The sequence below is a fragment of the Podarcis vaucheri genome (assembly GCF_965113315.1).
Source record: "Podarcis vaucheri genome assembly, chromosome: 10".
Classification (NCBI taxonomy): domain Eukaryota; kingdom Metazoa; phylum Chordata; class Lepidosauria; order Squamata; family Lacertidae; genus Podarcis; species Podarcis vaucheri.
In genome coordinates, this window is record NC_138748.1 from 65,670,237 (window position 1) to 65,692,612 (window position 22,376).

Genomic DNA, 22,376 nt, shown 5'->3' on the forward strand with positions numbered 1-22,376 from the left:
CTCCTCAAACAAACAAGGCTGCCTCCCAGCAATTTCAAAAGTTCTGCTGTGGATGTTTAAAGGGGGGGGGGGGGAGAGGGAGAGAGTCATTTGCTTGAAACACAAACCACGTTTCAGCAATTGGGAGCCAGGTTTCCAAACCAGGACGTGGAAATGTCAGGCGCAGTGCCAAAGAAGAAATGAGTGAGATGGGAGGACTTCACATGCAAGGAGGGCTGGGGGGGGGTTGAGGTTGTGATCCTGCAGCCCACTCCAGATCACGCATCGTGGTTAGAAGTATTTCTTCGTAGCCGCCGCTCAATGTATGCCTAAAGGGTATCTAAGCAACAGCTGCCAAGATATTTTGTAAAACCAGCTCTCCATTAGTTGCATTTTACTAAAGCATTAACCCATACGCTTTTATTATTTACAGAAGAGAGGCCTCGTCGGCTGTGCAGCTTCAGTTTTATTTTTAATTGTGAAGGTCTGGCAATTATTCAGAACTGTTCTAACCAGCTAAGCAGCAACAGAAGCAAGACCTTCATTTGTTGCGCACAAGGCTCTGCCAAACACATACACACCAAAACGCAGCCATACAGAGTTGTGGGTTTCCCCTCTGTTTCTGTTTTTAAAAATAATTTTTTGCCAGCCCATACTTTAGCCAGGTTTGTATCGCAAGGTCAACAGCAAACAGTATTTTTATGTACTCTTCTAAATGCCAGAGAATGCGAGAAGACCTCTACAAACGCGGTGCAAAGAAGCTTGTTCCAGGCAATGTTGAAACAGTGGGTCAGAAAACTGGTAAGGGCAGGACAGGTGAAACGGAAAATCCCTGGAAATTGACTGGGGGCAGCTAGATATCGAGTCTCGAAGCGTTTACTAACTCTACCAACTTGACTTCAGAAACCAGGTGCTATGCCAGAACCCACAGCAACTGATCCGGCCAAAACACTCAGCAGGAAATCAGCTTACCTGCCTTGTTCATTCTGTGAACTAACTGCTCTAAAAGCATTCAGTTATGGGATAAAGTGAGGGAAGCCTGGGAGGTTTGCAGAGAGAGTATGTTGGCAACAGGCAGAAGAACTATCATGGGGAAGTCTCACTACCTGTGATTCACAAATGACATGAAAAGGCTTTGCCCTCCACAGTGGCAATCCTGAAATTAAAGGGCCCAAAACCATTTGCTCCTTTATGGTGATGCGTTCAAGAGTCACGGTCGCAGAAATGCAGGGACAGACATTTGCCTTGAAGAGGATGCTGTTTTAAAGAACACACACACACACACACACACACACACACACACATGAAAATGCCCACTATGTACTCAAGATCAGCCCAAAGGATGGCTCTGAATATCAGTTGCTGGGAACGCCAAAGGGGAATAACCGCATTCAGGTCCTGGTTGGTTGGCAACTGTGAGAGAAGAACTGTGAACCAGTTGGGCCGGCGTCGTTCTAAAGCAGTGTTTCCCAACCGGTGTTCCGCGGCACACTAGTGTGCCGTGAGACACCGGCTGGTGTGCCGTGGGAGGGAGGCGGGCGAGTCGGGCGGCGAGAGGCGGCGGCGAGGATCCGCGTCGAGCCGGGGGCGGCTCCGCGGTGGTGGTGCCGAGCGGCGGGGCAGCGCGCGCAAAAGGGAGGAGCGCGAGACAGCGGAGGAGGAGGAGGCCGGCATGTCCGGGCAGCAGCAGCAACAGCAGCAGCACCAACTCCCGGCGACGGCTCCTCCTCCGCCCGCTATCGCCGCCACCACCACAACAGCCGCCGCCTCAGCTGCCGCCGTCCCTCAGTCCCTCGCTCTGCTGCCTCCTCCCACCCCGGCAAGGGGAAGGGAAAAAACGTTCACTTTTGTGCGTCCCTCCCGGCGTGACGCTGCGCGCTGACGTCACGGGGCGGGGCTTTAATGGTGGTGTGCCGCGAGATTTTTTTCCGGTAAACAGGTGTGCCGTTGCCCAAAAACGTTTGGGAAACACTGTTCTAAAGGCAATTTCACCCACTAGAAAAATTCCAGCTTGGGTACATTATTGTACTTTTAAACAGCAGTCACAGTATAGTGTTTCTGCCTGACCCTTATTGAGAACTTAAAAGTGGTTTGTTTTTTAAAGTAACCCTCCTCCTACAGATTTCCGCATCCTAAAAACAAGCGAGCGACTTGTCTTGAGCACTCAGGCATCCACAGCCCTCAAAAAAACTTTGGTTTCACCTGGGTTCTCTTCCCCCAGCCAAAAGCAGAGCAGGCGGATCTGAACAGGGGGAAGAGAGTCCCTTCCTGCACAAAACAATACTGAACCTAAGTGTCCTCTATTCTGGAGGAAAATAAAGTTTATTTTAATAAGATTGACCCTGTGACATGCCCTTTGAGAGGCTCCATCCTGTGACAATGATGGTGTTTCTTAGCAACCTCCCCTTCTCTGTCCCTTGCCTTTGCTGGCATTGTCGAACTACAGTTACGAACACAGCAGCAGCATATAAATTTAAGAAAGCGCACCAGGATCGCTACTTATCTCCACTTTTATTTTATTTTAACCATTAGCAACAATTATGAGCCATCTTCCTTTGAAAGGCCTAGTAATTAAGGATGGCGGTCAAACAGTGGGTGTGGTAGGAAAAGATAGCAAGTGCCGGGTGGGGGGTGTTGTATTCTTTGATAGCAAAAGCCAACAAGCAAAGCTGCCTGCTCATGTTGGTGTCATTCCTTCGGAGTTCATCGGTTGGGAGTGAATGAGCTCTGCCTTCAGAGTGATAAATGCACATTTTCGTTTCCCCCTTGAAAGCCAAGTGCGCTTTTATTGGCAGGCTGATTAAAGTGGAATTAAAATGTTCTCCAAGGAAGGGGGGGGGAGAAAAAAAACTTGTCACCTTTTCTGCAATGCTATCTGCCCCCCTTTAAGAGATAAGGACCCTCTCTTTTTTTTTTCCTGAGTCACAGACACCAGATACTTTGGGGTAAATTAAGAAAACTCATTACATTTTGAAAAGGACGATTGTTCCTATTTTTAAAGCTCTCGTTTTTCTGAATATTGGATTAAGGCGCTGTGTTACAAAAGATAACTTTGGCAAAAACGGTCTGGTGGTATTTGGTTCCCCACCCGCTCATTAAATTCCAGCTCAATCCCAGAAGTCCTCATCAACAACTCCTTAACCCCGCAAAAAACTTTGCTCCAGAGACGATGTACACAGAGTTTGGTCTGTGCGCACAATGATGCGTGTGGGTCTACGCTAGGTAGGTGGTGGTCAACTGGCCGATTTCGGGTGGACCACCTAGACCTGTTGGCTGCAGGACGTCAGCAAACAGCTTCTCATGCCGTTGAGCTAGAATGCATGCTTTCCGAGAACGGCGCAGATAGTTTTGCCTGAACTGTGAGGAGTTCCCTGGTGACATCCTCGCTTTGTAAATTTAAAACACACAGCAGTGGGCCTCAGGGATCACAGTAAAGCAAAAAATGAGAGAAGACCACACAAGACTGGTCAGCAAACTTTTGGCCAGCCCTCTCCCGGGTCCACCACACAGGGAACTTCACCTACATGCAGGTAAATGGGCCGCAAATCAAAGGAGTGGTGGCAAATTCTGAATGCCTTTTATGTGAATAAGCAAAATGAAGAAACGGGTTTGCTATGTGCAGACGCGGTACTCATGAATCCACAGCACCAGAAGTTTACATCTTCCTCTATTTAAAAACATTTAACTAAGAGACTTGAGTACAAAGCCCTGGAGAGAAAAATAGTAGAAAAGTAGTATAATTAGGGGAGCAACACCAGCCATTGCAAGGGATATTGTTATTCTCCATCAAGGAAGCAATAACTTTGAGGAATAATCCCCTTAATGAACCACCAAGATGGGGTTCTGACTTCCTAATTAAATTAAATTAAAAGTGTCAGGTATCAAACCTCGGTGGTAACAATGAGCTGAAGCTACGTAGCTGCCTCCCAACATGATCACATTAAGTAATACTGATTTTAATTTCTGGGAATAAAACAGTTATGCAGATGGCCAACCCATTATGCCATAAAACAGATGGGGGAGGGGGGAGGAGGAGGCACATAGCGGCGCTGAGCCGAGAGATTCTCACTCGTGTGGCAAAATCTGCCGGGTGCCGAGTCTGGAATGACACTGTGTCCCATCTCTGTCTTTACGCATAGCTATTCTGGGGACAACTCAAGACACTTCCAGTGCCATGGGCAGAACAGCAGGATAGGAATGGAAACAGATGCATGAACGGCGCTTGGAAGGCTTGGCAAAAGGTTGAAACACAGAGCTGACTAAACTGGAAAACTGGATGTTTTAGCCCAGAATCATTTTTACCAGTTACTGAACCATTTCTCCGCATTACCTGAACGGCTAAATTTGAAACACTGCCGCAAAAAACAACAACACTATGTGCATTGAAGACAGCAATTAAAAAAAAAAATGCCCTGAATCACAAACATGTTTAGCTATAAAGTTCTGGGCAGAGGTATTAAATTATAAAGACTGATGTTATAAAAAGATGATTGGTTTGTTTATAGTGACGTGGCAGGTTCAAAGAGAGGCAGGTAAGGGACTGACAATGGAAAAGGAAGTTCAATTCTTAAACTCCATGCAATATCAGAAAAATCCACGTCACCCATGACAGCCTTTTTCACAATGTGGGGGAGCATTTTGGGGGATGAGCTCATAATTATTCATTAAAGATTCAAGCAACTCGGTTTAAAAACTATGCATGATCAGCCTTTTATGTTGGTATATATTTTAAGTTGCCAGTTGCTTCTCTCTCTCTCTGCAAACAAGGTGCTTACCAAAGACAGATTCCTGAAAGCTTTAAAAATTCATTAGAATCTTGGCAATAAATATGGCCACTGTATTTTACTGTAATAGTATTGATCGCAAAGCACTTGACTTATCTAGGGAGATAAAACTTATCTTGACCTTGTCAAATACAAACAGTCTGGACTTAAACACACACCCCCAACCCACACACAACCAATCCTACGATAGCCCCTTGTGGGGGGAAATAGACACACAGAGATAACACAGAGATGATACAGAACAGTACATCAGTATTAATGTATTGGATGAAATGGGAATTTACCTTCACTCTTCCACCCACCCTAAAATGACATATACTACCATTTACACATAGAGAACAGAAATTTCTCAAAGGAGGGGAAAAATAAAAATAAAGAAAAAACCATGAAGCTTGCTAAACTTGAAGAGTCCGTGTGGAGTCCTATGTGAAAAGTTACCCAATCCCATCAGATGCTCAGGCACCCAGCAAAATAAAATAAAAATAACCCTATCCCTAGGGTGCCACAAGAAGCAGAGTCCTGCAAAGTGTTCTTCCGTAACTATCTGAGGGTTTTTTTTTATTAAAAAAAACCCAAAGTCTATTTAATTAAAATCTGAAAGCAGTACCACCTTTCCCAAAGAAAGCATTTTTTCCTTGCAATAGGAAAATGGGTAAAAAAAAAAGCCTTTGTTTTTGTTTGGGGGAAAGCTGGAGAGGTCTTCTTCAAACACTATGCATTTTATATGGGGAAAAACAGCACAAAAGAATCAAGTTCCAATTGCAAAGTGTTCCAAGGGCGTATGTGACTTTCATAAAAGGAACAAGAGCTCAGAGCACCTCATTCTAACAGCCTATGGTCCAATTTGGGGATTTCCTGTAGAACTATCTCCTCCCGCACTTACAAGCTTCTGTCCATTCCCATGAAATGTTCTCTTTATACTGTTGGGGGCACAGGCTGACATTCCAGAAGAATAGTATTTGGTTAATGCTTTCTACTTTTAGTTACCGTGCTTACGATCTAAACAGCTTCCTCCAAGCCTCATTTATTAAAAGCTCGCAGAGGAAATGCAAGAGAATTCGCTGTCCAGAGGTCGTCCACATTAATCGCATTGTCAAAACTTCTCGGGAGCAGAGTTCAGCTATTTTGAAAAGTTTTTCTTTAAGCTAAGAGAGAGGGAGATAAGAGAACCTTTCTGCAAAAATTAATCCTGCAGCAGTTATAAATCGGAAGATTCACTTGTAGCAAAACTTCTGATTTTTTATTTTATTTTTAGAAACCCTCTTAATGTTACAGTGAACGTTGCAATGATGGAAAAAATGTGCCACGAGATCTAAGTGTGCTGTATCCTCTTTGAGCCCGTAAGACACTATGTGCTATTCTGGCATTCCCTGGGGAGGGGCAGGGCGTAGCACCAATATTTTTTGAAATTATTAATAATAGGCTGTTTAGGGGAATTTAGATGCCTCAAAGTGAACTAGTTTATAGCCATAATAACTACTTATACTGTTCATTAAAGAAGTGTTAATTACGCTTGGGTGTAGTATAATTTAGATTTCAGTGTGCTGAACGCCTTGAACAATATTGTATAACTGCTCTGCAAAAAATGCAGATGAAGCAAATTAGAAGGGAAAGTGTGCCAGGTAAGAGCAGAGGGCATTTCGCTTTCTCACTTAATTAAAAACCATATATGTGTTCGGCACATGTACGATTTTGTGTCTCTTCATACACATAATATTCCCCAGTATTACTCGAGCATCTGAATGCCAAGACAAACAACTGTACATTAACAGTATTGTTGCAAAAGTGCCTGCAGGAATTCTGCACGTCTGTTTTTCACTCTGGGCACCTAAACGATACATAAAGTTTTGTATTTCCTCCTTAGATAGTGCTTAGCTGATAGAGAGCGTGCAACAAAACCTCTACATTTAGATGAGCAACAGTGTTTTCCATTGAGTGAAGACAAACAGGCTGAAAAACAACACTATCCACAGCAATGGCACAAAGAATAAGGCTCCATTGCTAATTATTCAGGAAACTGAATTTAATTACAGAGAGAACATTAAACGCTTTCCAAAACTGAAGGGGGGGGGGGTAGCGAAAAACCCCCACAACCAACCCTGAAGACAACTCCAACAGCCACTAGTGCTACAACAGTGCCCTCTACTGGTTTAATAGCATATTGCTAGAAACCATATAATGCGAGTGAATGAAAATTGTACTTTTCATTTGAACAACCAATAGTGCAAAGGCTTAAAAACACAAAGTGTAAGATAATTTCCTCACACACAGGTGCTCAAAACATAAAACAAACCCCCTCAAATGGGTTGCACTGTTTTTCAGATACAGCATCTGTTCTGTGGAATCGGTTATTGAATTTTATTTATCAAATTGATACTCTTGCCCTTCATGGCAAACAATCTCGGGGCCAAGTCACATTCAAATAAAGCAAACGCAAAACACAGAACAAAACCAGTCAATAAAAGCATGCCTATCTTAAATATTTTTGTAGCGTGTATCTTTTGTGTGTGGTATCTTTGCAAGCTGCTTAGTGACGATTGCAGTTCAGTGTTATATACATTATTTAAATAAGTAATCGGCTTCCTATACCACTTATCAGGTGGCACAATATCTCTCACTCCCACCAAAAGCCTGGAGGAGTAGAAGGGTTTTCGGCTGAACCAGATACACCTGGGGGGGGGGGGAGCATGTTCCACAGTCGGTGCCACCACTAGTAAGTCCTCTTCTGACCCAAAACACCTTGAGATTTGCTTGGTGATGGAATAAGAAGAGAGGCCTCCTTCGCTAGTCTTAAAGCCCAGGCAGATTAATGCTGGAAGAGGTGCTCCGTCGGAAAACTGGGTCCAAACTCAGAGATTTCTACGTAAGCTCTAAAACCTTGAGTATGGTTCAGTGGGTATATAGTCAGCTGGCTCAGACTATTCTGAATCACTGTGTTTTTTTAAAGGTTCTGAGCACCAGTCACTCTGGCCTCTGCATTTTGCACTAGCTGGGTAGCCTCCAAACCATCTTCAAGGGCAGCCCCATGTAGAGTGCATTTCAGTAATCTAGCCTGGAGGTTATCAGAGCATGGAGGCTTGAGCTAGAAATGCTCCCAAGCTATGGATCTGTTCCTTTGTGCATATATGCATGCGCAACTGTGCACAGAACAGGACTCTAACCCAGTTCCCAGACATGCGAGCCACCAACCCACAGAGGCTCCATCTTGTTGGGATGGGTATAAGCTTGAATTTATCCAGCTCAATGCTGCAGCCAAGCCACATCTGTGTGGCCTCGTCTGATTTAGATGACAGGGACAAACAGAGATGAGTGTCATCTGCATGCTAGCTCCTTGCTGTAAGATGCCCTGAGAACTTGGGAATATTGCTAACAAAGAAGATCCCACTTGCATTCTTCACCCTTATATGCTGTTTTGCATCCGAAGAAGCTTGAATGTGCTTTCTGGATGGTCTCCCATCCAAGAGGCACAGGCCTGTGTTGCTTTTCACTTCCTGGATCCAGTCTTTAAAAACAACAACACTCATTCCCCTCCAGCCCTTAAGATGAAAATGCATCTATGTCTTCATGATTTCCCACAGCTGGCATAGAGAAGAAGAAGAAGAGGAGGAGTTTGGATTTGATATCCCGCCTTTCACTCCCTTAAGGAGTCTCAAAGCTGCTAACATTCTCCTTTCCCTTCCTCCCCCACAAAAAACACTCTGTGAGGTGAGTGGGGCTGAGAGACTTCAGAGAAGTGTGACTGGCCCAAGGTCACCCAGCAGCTGCATGTGGAGGAGCGGGGAAGCGAACCCGGTTCCCCAGATTACGAGACTACCACTCTTAACCACTACACCACACTGGCCCATGGCATCCCTTTCCACATTGTCAGGCAACCTGCAAGGCTGTCTTTCCAACACAGACTCCAGTTATGGTGGTCCACGTGCAAACTCCTGCTGCCCACCACATGCCAATGGCTCCTCTCCGGCCACAACACTTCTTTGCAACAACAGAAATCTACACTGTAGCAATTGATTTGCACAGCAGGACAATTTGGGAGACGCCGACGACGATGTTTTTCATCTCTCCATCCTGTGAGCTGGCCCAAAAGCTCTAGAAAAACGGACTTTAGAGAATCTGAAAGTATCTGTCCACCTAGCCTATAGTAAACTACAGGCACCACCTCAGAATAATTGTGTGTTTCACAGGCATCGGTGCCAACTTGCATGTTGTGAAATGCTTAAATAGCACATGCTCTTACGCAAGCTCCCAAACATGGGTGTTCTTCCTCCTTCGCTGCTCCCAAAGCCACACCAGTCCCAATTGAGGAAAGCACCACAGAACAAACTTTGATTACTTTGCATAAGCCGGAACAAGCGCAGCAGAGATTATTGTTCCAACAAATGAATACTCGCGTATCCGTATGCAAACATTTAGAGAAAAGAGGTCGCTTTGAATGTCACAATAGCCAAGAAAAGTAGCCTTGTATTCACTTTGCTGCCATTCTACGCGTAGGAAAATTCTAACTCGAACCCTTCTGAGAGGACCTAGCCAATAACGTGTTTCAACTGAAGAGGTATGTAGCAACCTGAACTAAGAAATTTGGAATAAAAAAATTCCTTCCAGTAGCACCTTAAAGACCAACTAAGTTAGTTCTTGGTATGAGCTTTCGTGTGCATGCACACTTCTTCAGATACAGAAATTTGGAAATACTAAGAAATTTGGAAATACTGTACAGTTCTTTTACAACCGGTGTTACATGTTTGTGGCAGAGAAGGAAAGATCAGCCACAGTCCATAGGATATTCCAAAATAATTTGGATCACATCAAAATATTCTCCCCAAGTTCAATGTTTGCTAGATAAAATGCCTAATTATTGTTCAATAATATTGAAAATGTGCTACTGGAATCTAAATGACATGTGGAGTCATACAGAGATGACAGATATTATACAGAGACATATACAGCATGTGGGCTTGATATTAATATGTCTAGAGAAATGCCACCAATGTTTCTAGCAATTCAGCACCAGCGATCAGACCTGAATGAAGACATTTTTATCGGGACATATTGAAATATTGTTGAACTGTATAGAAAACAACAACTACAAAGACAATGTAACAACAGTGTCAATTTATTTCCCGCCCTTCACCAGCAGGTCCCAGGTTGGGTTACAACCATTTAAAATTCCACACTGAAAACAGTTTAAAACAAATTAACAACCACAGGAATAGGGTGGGTCCCAAAAACACACATCTCAGGTGTCAAAGGCCAGGTAAAGAGGTGCATACATTGTTTGGACGCAAACACCATCAGCCGGAGCCAGTATAGTCAATTGTTCGGAGTTGTAATCCAACAGGCACCATGTTGGCTACTGGAGGTTTAGAGTAACTGAATTCACACTGAGCCTTCTAGTTTGGCAGACCCTGCCCTATGGAACTCCTAGCCAGCAGGGGCTAGGAGGGTACCATCCTTCCCTCCCTCCATTCAGATGTCTCCTGAATACTTTCTTGTTTGGACAGGCCTTTGCAACATGCATCTTCTTTGTAACCCAATCAGTCTTTACTGACGTTTTAAAATTAAGTTCTTACAGATACCTTTGCCAACTTTGTTTTTAATATGTTGTGTTGTTTTTATTTTATTACAAAAGTGCAGCTTATAAATTCGCGAATAAATAAATAACCGTATTCATTTGCTATCGGTTATATTTGCTTCTTTACTCTCGAATGTGCAGGCACAAGAGGGTGCAAAACTGCAGACCAGTCCCGTGCATTCGTCTTCTAAACCTTCCTCTATGAAGGAAATCTTGCTGTGCAATTAACTGCACCAACAGATAGGCCCATGGCCTATCAGGACGGAGTTCCATCCTACATCCTATGTGTAATGTAGTAGAATTAGAACGTTACAGGATTCTCATCAGTAAGTGTCTATTACAGTCTAAAGCCCCAAACCTTCTTACTTCTGCCACATGGATTAAAAACTCTCTCTTGGCCTCATTTTCGCTCACATAGGTTGATTTATTTGGAATTTTCGCATTTGCTTTTCAACAGGAGTGGCCTGCCCTAGCGGGACACAGCCACAGTAACAGCCTCCTAGTAGCAGTACCACTGGTTGCAGGTTTGATCCCTGTATGGGACACGCTGCATATTCCTGATTTGCAGGGGGTTGGACTAGATGATCCTCAGGATCCCCTCCAATTCTACGATGCCATGGTTCTGCTTTTCAACTATGTCCTTAAAGCTTTTCACATAAAAATGTCCTCCCACCACCTGAGGTTAGGTGGTGTGGTAGTAGAACGAAGTACAGTAACCTCTGAACCAAGGTGTCTTATTCTGAGTCAGGGTCTGCATAGTCCCTTCACATCCAGAAAAAAGGATGATCAGCCTCACATTCTGTAACTCTAATGAAAAGCGAAATAAAGAAAGTTTCTGCCTTTCCTAACAAACAGTCCTCTACAGAGGAAAAATGTAAATATGTCCTAAAGGTCAGCAAACATGAGTTATTTCAGGTGAGGAGGAAAGTCTCCCTTCAGTTATCAATTACATATTTTATTATGTGCTTCCCCCCCAAAAAACCCCACACCAAACAAATACACTAGAGATCACTGTGCATTGCACAATTATTTAGAAGGGCAAAATCAATGGCATGATCAAGTTGAGTCTGGGTCTGGTGCCTGGTCAGTGAGGAATTACTTAAGCAATGTTGATGAAACACTTTGAACACCCTAAGGCAGGGGTCTGAAACCTTTATGACAAAAAGAGCCACTTGGACCCGTTTCCAAAGAAAAACAACAACTGGGAGCCGCAAAACCATTGCAACATTTAAAACAAATATATCTCCGGAGCCGCGATCTGACAGCGGGCGGGAAGGTGATGTCGGGATGGTGCGTGACTAACGCATGCACCGCCCCCATGCGACGTCACAGCCAGTACAGCGCCCGCCACAGTGGGGAGTGTCGGGGCACACAATGCGCCTCCTCCCCTCGCTAGTATCCGCCCCGGAGCCGCGACAAAGGTGTAAAAGAGCCACATGCGGCTCCGGAGCCGTGGGTTGCAGACCCCTGCCCTAAGGAAATATATCAATCTTATACAGTGGTGCCTCGCAAGACGGAAAACTCGCTAGACGAAAGAGTTTTCCGTTTTGGAGGTGCTTCGCAAAACGAATTTCCTATGGGCTTGCTTTGCAAGACGAAAATGTCTTGCGAGTTCCTGCGGGGTTTTTTTCCTCCCCCCCCTTTCTAAGCCGCTAAGCCGCTTATCAGCTGATCCAATCAGCAGATAAGCCACTAAAAGCCGCTAAAAGCCGCTAATAGCGCTAATCCGTCAATGGGCTTGCTTCGCAAGACGAAAAAACCGCTAGACGAAGAGAATCACAGAACGGATTCTTTTCGTCTTGCGAGGCACCACTGTAATTAAGTACTGATCCTTGTTTCAGTCTGTTTTTTATTTTAGTATTTTGTGAGGGTTTTTTTTTTTTTTTTTGGTAAGACACCTTGATGATTTTTTCTAGTAAATGGAAAGGCAGTATGTACATTTCTTAAGGGATAATAACTATGGTGTTATTACTAAAACCCAGCAGGTTTTCTTTCACCAAATGTCATTCTATTTTGTTGTTTTGCTGTTTAAGAAGATTTGGTCAGGTCCACAAAACCCAAAACCATATATAAAATTGTTTCCTCTCTGCAGCGCTTCCAATTCTTGAAACACTGGCTTCTGCATTAACAACACATATCAATTTGCTATGCATGCAAATTCCGTCATTTGGCGGATACTGTTTTCTAAAAAAAAAAAATATCCAGAAAAAGTTGCACCTTTGGTGCCGCTGTGGCTTTAAAGGCACATGGCACAGAAATAAAAGCCTCTTTAATGGATGCTTTTAAGTTTTCCCATACAAAATCAAGCATTGCTTTGTTTCGTATTTAATTTGCAATAGGATACCCAGCAGCTTAGCTAAAAAGAGCTTTCCTGGCCAGGGACTCAGCATCGCCTGCTGAGATGGGCTCCACGCAGAGGCAAAGCGCTATCGGAGGCCAGCTCCGCCAAACAGCACCACGTTCTCTTTTAAAGTTAATCTGAACATGCCGGACTTGAGGGGAAATGAAAGGTGAGTTTCTCTCCCTTCCTATGGCACGGAGACTTCCTGAGCAAAGCTGACTGGGCAAAACCTGCCATTTCCTCCTTGGTATTCCCAATTGCGTCTGTCAGACAGAGTTAGAGTGGCACGCATGGGGGGGGGGGCGACCAAAAGCTAACACAGGAAAAAGTACTTTACACAATATAAGGACTCTTGTAAACTCTTATTATCCGAAAATGAGCCCCCACTCCCGCCAATATTTAAAATCACAAAGCCAGCCTGATACTGACAACAAGCCAAAAGAAAACACACACACATATATCTAGGAGACACCAGAACATTAACAAAATACCACATGTTTACCGTATTTTTTGCACCATAACACTCACTTTTTTCCTCCTAGAAAGTAAGGGGAAATGTCTGTGCGTGTTATGGAGGAAATGCCTACGGGTGGCATGCCTACGGATTTTCCTCCTCTAAAAACTACGTGCGTGTTATGGTCGAGTGCATGTTACAGAGCGAAAAATACGGTATTCCAATACTGGGGAGGAGGGTGGGATGCACAAAAAGCTGGCAGGGGAGTTTTCCAGTCCACCCACTGGAAGCCAAGGAGTATAGCAAAAGTTGCCATGCAACAGCTGGGTTCAAATTCCTGCTTAGCCTGGAGTCTCATTGGGTGGTCTTGGCAAACTCAACTCTCTTGCAGCTTAACATGAGATAAGGAAATGATGTAACCTGCCCCGATCAAGTGGGGTAGGGTGGGGAAGCAATCCAACACCCTCAATTCTCAACCACACTTCCTCGGATGCAAGCACCATTAATTTTCAGTAAGAACCTGCTTTCAAATATACATGCCTTGTATCCCAAGCTAAAAAGGAGAAAGAAAACCTGCCCAAGTCAGCCCTCATAATGGTGTTCTTCTGGCACATCCAAAATGACCAATTGCATTAGCTAAGCACCTTCCATAGTGACCCTTTCCCTTCTTCCCAGCACAGACACTCATGACCACAATGTTCCTCACAACCATAACTGAACACTGTGGGTTTTCAGAAATATCTTTTATTGATTTTTCAACCAAATTTACCCACTTCCCACCCTGCAAATACAGGTTCCTTGGGGGAAAGAACTGTTCCACTCTTGGTGGCTTCCAACACATATACAGTGGTACCTCTGGTTGCGGATGGGATCCGTTCTGGAGGTCTGGTCGGATCCCGAGGTTTCCGCAACCCGAGGACTGCTTATGCGCATGTGCGCATGGCAAAACCCAGTAAAATACTTCCGGGTTTGCCACGTGTGCACCCCGAAGTTCATGTAACCGGAGGGTTACGTAAACAGAGGTACGACTGTAAAAGCCTAATAAAACAAACATTAAAAACTTCCCTATACAGGGTTGCTTTCAGCCGTCTTCTAAAAGTCGCACAGTTATTTTTCTGTTTGGTATCTGATGGGATGGCGTTTCACAGGGTGGGCGCCACAACTGAGAAGGCCTTCTGCCATGTCACTATAAAGTTACCATCTCCTCCTTTTCCGGCTAATGCGTTGTGACTTCCTTAGTTAATTTATAACTAAACCCCGTTATTGGTATTGGATTATGTTCATATTCTAGTGGGATTATTGCTGGCAGTATACCCCAGTAGCAAAATCAACTGTCTACTCCACAACATGCTCATGCATTTTGCCCTCAACCTCCAAATCAGAGGTGTGATGTGTCCATCCACTTAAGGTGCAATATTCCCATAGATGCCACATTTCTGTTGAAGATGCTCAAATACATCCTTGCTGGCTCAAGTAACACCAAGAAATGAAGGGGGAGAGAATTTATAGAACACTTCATGATTTCAATAAAGCAGAAGGCTTTATATCCACATATATGAGCCCTAAAAAAACAGCACCTAGCATTTCAATGTAGTAACTACATTATCAGTGGTGATGGCAGTGGTGGTTAATAAATTACATTTTTATCCCCATATTCTACATGTAAACCCCATGTACAACTCACATATGCCACAAGTAGAAAACAGGGCAGTAATCTGGATGTTATTTCATTCATGCAATTCCGTGTGGGTTTTGCAGAATTTGGGGTTTTCTGTTCCTGTTCTTTTAGCAGAAGATGGTGGCAGGCTTGGAACACCTTAAGGCTTTTGGGAAGAGACACGTGCAGAAACACAAAACATGCAAACTGGGACTGGCAAGGAAAATAAGGCAGAAATTAACGGGAACTGAAAAAACTACTGATGTATGATTTTCCTTTCAAAATCAGTTGCACACTGCATTTTCTGTTGTTCTTTTTTAATTGCTCATGCTTAGTTTTTATTTGTGATACCCAGCAAACACCCATTTATTTAAAAATATATAAATAAGATTTTTTTAAAAAAAAAATGTTGTGCGAAACCAAAGAAGGGAAATATGCCTCCACCATACAATGGGCACAATCTGCCTGGAACTTATCAACAGACGTTATTAAATGAATAGGAACTCCTCAAGAGCTCTATACACAGAACAAGGGAGTTCCCTGTGGACTGTGCTTATTAGACTAATTTGAAACAGATGGATTCTGGGGGAGAAAGGTTCCTGATGCTCCAAATGTAATGAGATCCCCAAGTTGTACACAGTACAGGAAGCAAAGTGACCACCAAATAAAGCAAAACATTAACAAGAAATGCAGTGGGAGAGAACAAAATGGAATGACGGCTCAATTATGGGATTTTTTTAAAAAAATCATTGAAATAATCATGCTTTGAAACTAAAATCATTAACCCCCCCAAGAGTCAAATTTATTTGCTAAAAACCAGTGGTCATTACAAAAATGGAAATATACGCAAGTTGTAAGGAATGTACATTTTTACACTGGGCTCCATTTTGTGCTATACATTTTTGTCTGATCTATTGGGCTGATAGAGTAAACAAAGAATCTTTGTACATAAATGTATTTATTCCTATCAACCAATAAGTAACAGATTATCTCACTACTGTTCCAAAAAGCAACTGGCCCAGTAATCTCTTTCAAAGTCATTTCCTAAGGGGAATTATATAGGCAGCAATACAATATATAATGGGAAATTATCTTCTACTTCTCTCTGGCCACAAATGTAAAGATGACAATAAGCACACACAGACCTTAAATATATGCTGTGAGCACAGCATGATGCACCAAAGCAATAAATGCTCTCATCGCATAATGTGGAAAAAAGTTGTATGGAAGACCACAATCAGATTTAACAGAAAAATAAAATGGTAAGAATTGCCTAGTTTAAAACAACGTAATTATACGTTGTGAACCGCCCTGAGACCTACAAATAATGGGCAGAATATAAATTTAAATAACAACAACAATTTCGTACATATCTATTGGAAATTTGCTCCATGTAACATTTTTTAGGCAACCTCATATAGAGCATATGCTTTAATTTAACCATTATGGAAGCAAAACTGTACAAATTGTGGGCAATAGCGAAGGAAACCCAACCTCGAATTTCATCATGAGAACAGGAGAGTCATGTGGGAGGTTTAAGAGCAAAAAGAAATTTGGGGAGTTTCCAGTTTGATGACATTTGCCCACCCCACACTTCTGTAACATGTGCCACTTGTCTAAGATCTTGTCTAAATGACCTTCTTGAAAGTGGGCAAAGTTTAACAGGGTCTTAGTCACTTGTACCGTTAGAAGTCTTGTCGATTCCAGATGCCCTGCCCGCATATGATTCTGCCTAAGCAAAATTCCTACATACTTAATAGGGTACAAGTTAAGGGTTTTAATATTATCCATCCCTTTATCAAATCACATTAAACTTAGTATCAGCGCAGCTCAAAGGAAGAAGTTCCTTTTTAGAAAAAAGATCCAAGATCTCTACGAAGGCGCCTCATAGTTATCACTGTAATGGATACAAGCGTCATGCCAGCTTCAGAAACTAGTATGGAAACTTCGTCATCAAAAAATGTGGGAGATAAATGCTGAAGATTAAACAAAAATGGCACAGACATCAATGTCCTACGGTCCTCAGAGCAGGGACTGTATAGGCCAGTTAAACCAAACCCAGCTTTAAGGTCAATATAAGAAGAAAGATTTTTAATTACATTTAGTGATTCTCTTATCACAACATTTGTACTGAACAACTTAAAGCAAGGGTCTGTCTGACAAATCAAAATCTGAAAACAGATCTAAAATTGCACATATTCAGAGGAGTAGCTGTGTTAGTCTCTTCCAGCAAAAACAGCAGAGGGTCCGTGGCACCTTAAAGACCCACAGATTATGGCGTGCCACGTGAACCCACATTGTGTCAGATGAGCCAAAAAAACTTATGTCAAAGAAAATTTATTAGTCTTTAAGGTGCTACACAACTTTCTTTCCTCCCCATAAAGCTATAGGCCCTTTCTAGATATATATGGACCAAAACAGAGCACCTATGTATTCTCGGCTTTCCTTTAAAGAATCCATTCTATTCTTCCACTACAGTATTGTGTTCATCAGCATCAATTGCTAATTTTGGCAATATAGGGATTAAATCTTACATATGAAATCCAACAGGCTTACGAAGCGATAATTCTTGGGTCTCTCTTGGAATAGATACAAATCTTGACTCCCATCAAAATTGAATCTTACCAGAATTACAAATAAGTAAAAAGCTTTGGAAATACTGGGGCCCACCAATTAATATTTTGTATATAAATTGGGGGGGGGGGTACCATATCCTCATGAGAAGCAATTATTAGCAAGATCCTGAAAAAGCTTTCTAACTTTGCCCTCTGTAACTGGAGGCATTAAGGTGTATTCTTAATATCAGGGAAGGTTACTGGCAGACACTTCATTGCCAAGCTATTCCAAGAATTAAATAGAGATTAAAAATGCTCTCCCTACTGTGTGGGTAACATCTGTGTTCAATGGACTATTTGGTTTCCCTCTTTCTATTAGCCCCAAATATACGGAATAATGGGCTTCTTTTTCAGTCAACGTTGTTCTCCTTTATTCTTGACCCCATGACAATGAAACTAAAACAGCATTTTGTATCTCAGCAGTGCAATTTCTCCTTCAATGTAAATAATTCAGGATCTAATTAGCAGGTTTTATGCACCATAGAACAGGTTTTTTTCCCAGCAGGTGGCTGAACTGAATAACTATTACGCTCTTCCTCTGAAATTGTGTCCTTTTATATAGGTTGAAGCATTAAACGGGCAATTTTCATTTAATTTTTTAAAGAATTTGCATGGAAGTAAATAAAAATTCCAGCCACTGCAGAGACTTAAGCCTAACCTTCAACGCAACACCTAATTTATTCAAAATGATGCTACAGTCGCAACAGGCTGCATCCCTCACTTGTACTTATCCCATAGATTGATTAATAGCCTGAATTTCCGAGTCTTGGGGTAGCTACCTATCTAGGCTCATCATGCACCTTCAGCTGTGTTTTTAAGGCAAACACATCCTTCTAATCAGTATTCTTGCAGTATTCTCCTTGTTAACTACATCATGCAAGATCTCAGGCAAATTTTAACAATATTTTCAAAAGGACCACTTGATTGACACTCTGTAAGGGGGGGGGAATACTGAGCAGACTCCCCCCCCCCCCACCCTCACCTGCCCAGTCTCTGCTCACATCCCATATTATTCTCCCTTTGAAATCTGTCTTCCCTACTGCCTCTCCTCTAACGGCATCGTCTGTCTGCTTCTCAAGCTTGGCTGCCTTTCTCATTTTGTCCGTTTCTCCTGTTGCTTCTCCCTGCTAGGTCGATGAATACATGGAAGCTCATTTGTACAAAAAGCAATCAGTGTCTGGCACTTGACAAGTGGAATGGCAGAGGGAACTTAACACAGACTTTTACAGTACTTAACCACTAGGCATGGGTAGTTGACAGGAGAAGCTGTTTCAGGCTGGCCTCCTAGCCAGAAACGCAAGGGAACAGGGAGACAGGAAGGCTGGCTATACAATACAGACTTAAGAGCCTAGCACTGCAAAGCTTCTCTGCCTCCAAAACATGCTGCCTGAAAACCGGCAGCCTATCATGGCTACTAAAATTACGATTCAAAATGAGAAGAGAGCACTCCTCACTGTTTCCAAAGGGTGACACACAATGCAGGTATTCCTGTGTAATGGCGGCTTTGTGTCTCCCAAAAGCAAGTCACATAGGCGGGCATTATCCACAGCCCTTTTGTCCACTTGGCCTATGCTAGGTTTTCATCCAAAAATTTGCGACACATAGCAGCAGCTCAGCAAGGTCTCCCGCAGAGACCCAAGACACACAGGTTTCAACCCTACTCTGCCACCAACGGCTGCTGCGTCGTTTTATAAATCTCGGCTTCCCCAAATTTGTGTCTGTTCCACCCACCCTTCCTATGATTCATCATTACTTTGCTTCCCCATATCTGCTACTTCCTGCACCTTTCTTTCCCCAAGTCTGCTTTCACCCATCACATTCAATCCCAAACCCTATTCCTTCTCTGCCCGATTCCCATGGTCACTACCCCTCTCAAACTATTGCCTTCCATTCCACCGGGCTTCTGTCTCATCACAGGTTAGCCAACAACTGAAGAGAGGTAGTTAGGTAACAACCAGCCTTGGGGGTTTGTCCTTTTTCTTGAATTAGTCATGAATTTGCTTTTCCGGCAAAGTGACAGAATTGGTATTTGACACAGTGGCATGTTCTTTGCTTTCATAGGGTACCTCATTCTTGCCTATGATCGAGACAGACACCCTAAAAACACAATGGGTTTTATCCAATGTTAGTCGTACTCAGAGTAGACCCAGATAAACTGAAGATATAACTGAGGCCCATTAATTTCAACAGGTCTACTCTAAATATAACTCAACTGGAGACTATTCAAGGCACTATATATGAAATATGTCCACCCACTGTATTTCCTAATGCACTGTCCTCATAACTACAAGCTTATTAAGTAATACTAAATCCACCGTTTAGCAATGGTCCTCCATTCTTGCCGTGGCCTTTCATGCTAAACAAAGCAGCTATCTTTGATCTAATCAGGATTATACAAAACAGAATCTCTGTCTCAACAGAGAAAAGGGAAGATCTGTTCCTCCCTAGATATGGAGGCGATCATATCTACTTACATCGAATGGCAAGCAAAATAAACTAATTCTATATCCAGAAGACAGCAATTTGTTTAAGCTTGAATGTGGTATTTCAGCTCACAAAGACCAGCACATGCAGCAGACAAGAGCGCTAACCCGATTCATTTATAAGGTAGGAGAGCAACACCTGCTGGTCATGGGTTATAGTAAATACACAAAAGCCTCCACCACAGAAAAATTATCCAAGCAATAGGCACTAAAAACAAAAACTTCACTTCTCAATAGCTACACACATACAAAATATTTGAGAGAGATAATAATGTGAGAAGAAACTGTCAAGTTTCACCCATGATAAATGTACGAACAAATAAATGTAATAAATGGCTCAATGTAGCAAGTGAGGCCGTATACTGGAACTCCACTGGTGCAGGCCCCTCCCATATTATCAAAACCAGCTTCGGGGTTTGGGGGACACACCCACCCAGAGATTTTGTGGTGCATGGAAGGAGAGGAATCGTTAAGTCTCATTGTGCCAGCGGAGCCACATGTGCAGAACACTGACTGCAACCCACGGTCAGCTCTATTTGGCAGAAAGCGCTTCAGATTCTGAATTATGTACCTAGAAATGGAAACCTGCAAAAATTCACAGGTGTGTTGTGTTGTTGACAACACTTCTCTGTGCATCGGTTCCATGCATCCGCAACATTGGAGCATGAAATGAATACATAACACAGAACTATGGTGTGACCGTGCTTGGAATACTATGTGCAGTTCTGGTGGCTGCATTGAAAAGTGGGTGTCGCAAGCCTGGAAAAGACGCAGAAAGGAGTGATCACGGAGCTGGAGCAATATGAGGAAGGTTTACAATAATGAGTAGTGGCACGCAGGAGCACATTTTGCTGTTCAGGGTTTTCCAGTTATGGAGGAAAGCCCCCTTTCTGGTCATCTTGTGCCTAAATTCAAAACATGGTGGGACTCAGAGGACAGGTTGTGACAAAGATCATATGGTCCAGGCAGATTCATATGATATAGAGCTGCCACATTTTGCTTCAGATGAACTGAATGTAACTGTATGACGAATGTGTGCCTTTAGGATGCAAATTTTACACAGTCCATAGGAACTTTTATTTATTTCTACCTTGGCTTTTCTCATATTGTTAGTTCAAAGCAGGTGTCAAAAACACTAAAATATACAGTGGTACCTCGGGTTACATACACTTCAGGTTACATACGCTTCAGGTTACACACTCCGCTAACCCATAAATAGTGCTTCAGGTTAAGAACTTTGCTTCAGGATAAGAACAGAAATCGGGCTCTGGCAGTGCGGCAACAGCAGGAGGCCCCATTAATTAAAGTGGTGCTTCAGGTTAAGAACAGTTTCAGGTTAAGAACGGACCTTCGGAACGAATTAAGTACTTCACCCATGGTACAACTGTAATATAAAAAACTGAAATTGCTATCCAAGTGATGTCTAATACTATATAACTCACAAAAAATGCAACAACCAATAATCTGCACAGGGCACAAGGTTTGGTTCCTATTTGTATTTGTCATTTTAGGAATTGGCCCAATCTGTTCCGAGTTGCTCTATGGTCTGTCCAATTTGGCTCATGCTTAGGATCTGAAGCACCTTCCCTGAAAACAAATTTCACTTTAATAGGAAATCAAAGCAGACAGAAGTGGATGAAATTTGCAGGCATTGCAGCCCCTCAAAAGTGTCTTAAACCTGCCAAATTATAAAAAATATGTAGAGATTTGATTTGGGACGGGACACCTTGATTTTTGTAAAAAAGGGAAACATTTCCAACTTTTTATTTTATGTTCCAGAGAACTAGATGAAATATGCAGCCACAGTCGCCCCTTAGGTTTCACGAACCCTACACAACATTTCAAGAGGAGCAAACATACAACCCTACAATAGTACTCCTATCACTGGAACGAAAACCTTCTCAGATACAAGGACTCTTTGCGCCACTTTATCCTCACTGACATATTACTGTCCATCTGTGTAAGTGGGTTCTGAGGCACAGTTCACTCAGCGTTCCAAACTGATCAGCTGAAGTTAGTAGCTCACAATAATTTTCACCAGCCTACCTACTTGCCATGTCTTTTGAAGCAATTCATAGCACATTAAATTCCTGAAAAGAGGTGGTGGAGAAGAGAACCTACTTTTCCCACGGTACAAAACCTGGTTACTCCCCGTTACAGATGGGTAGCCGTGTTGGTCTGCCATAGTCAAAATAAAAAAATTCCTTCCTGTAGCACCTTAAAGACCAACTAAGTTAGTTCTTGGTATAAGCTTTCGTGTGCATGCACACTTCTTCAGATACAGGGTTACTCCCCTGTTATTCTAACTCACCCGTAGTGACCAGGTGAATGTCTAAGCGGAAATTTGGCGCATTAATACACATCCCAATATGCTTTGCTCACATGCCAAGTTGTAATGCATCCCATGAGCAACCTTAACCCTACAATGTTTTTAATTCAGGTTCTTCACAACTTTTATCTGGGAAACTGATGCTGGGACATTAGTGAATTGCCC

At 42.8% G+C, this 22,376-nt stretch overlaps 1 protein-coding gene and 1 long non-coding RNA gene across 3 annotated transcripts in view; one reads left to right on the forward strand and one right to left on the reverse strand.

Moving 5' to 3' along the window:
• The window catches only part of TAF3 (TATA-box binding protein associated factor 3), a 132,755-nt gene that overhangs the window by 101,885 nt on the left and 8,494 nt on the right, over positions 1–22,376 (reverse strand). The gene's annotated exons all lie outside the window — the stretch shown is intronic.
• On the forward strand, positions 8,933–21,995 carry LOC309541494. The gene is made up of 3 exons (XR_014223751.1): positions 8,933–9,315; positions 12,672–12,842; positions 21,662–21,995. It is a non-coding gene; the product is annotated as an uncharacterized lncRNA (long non-coding RNA).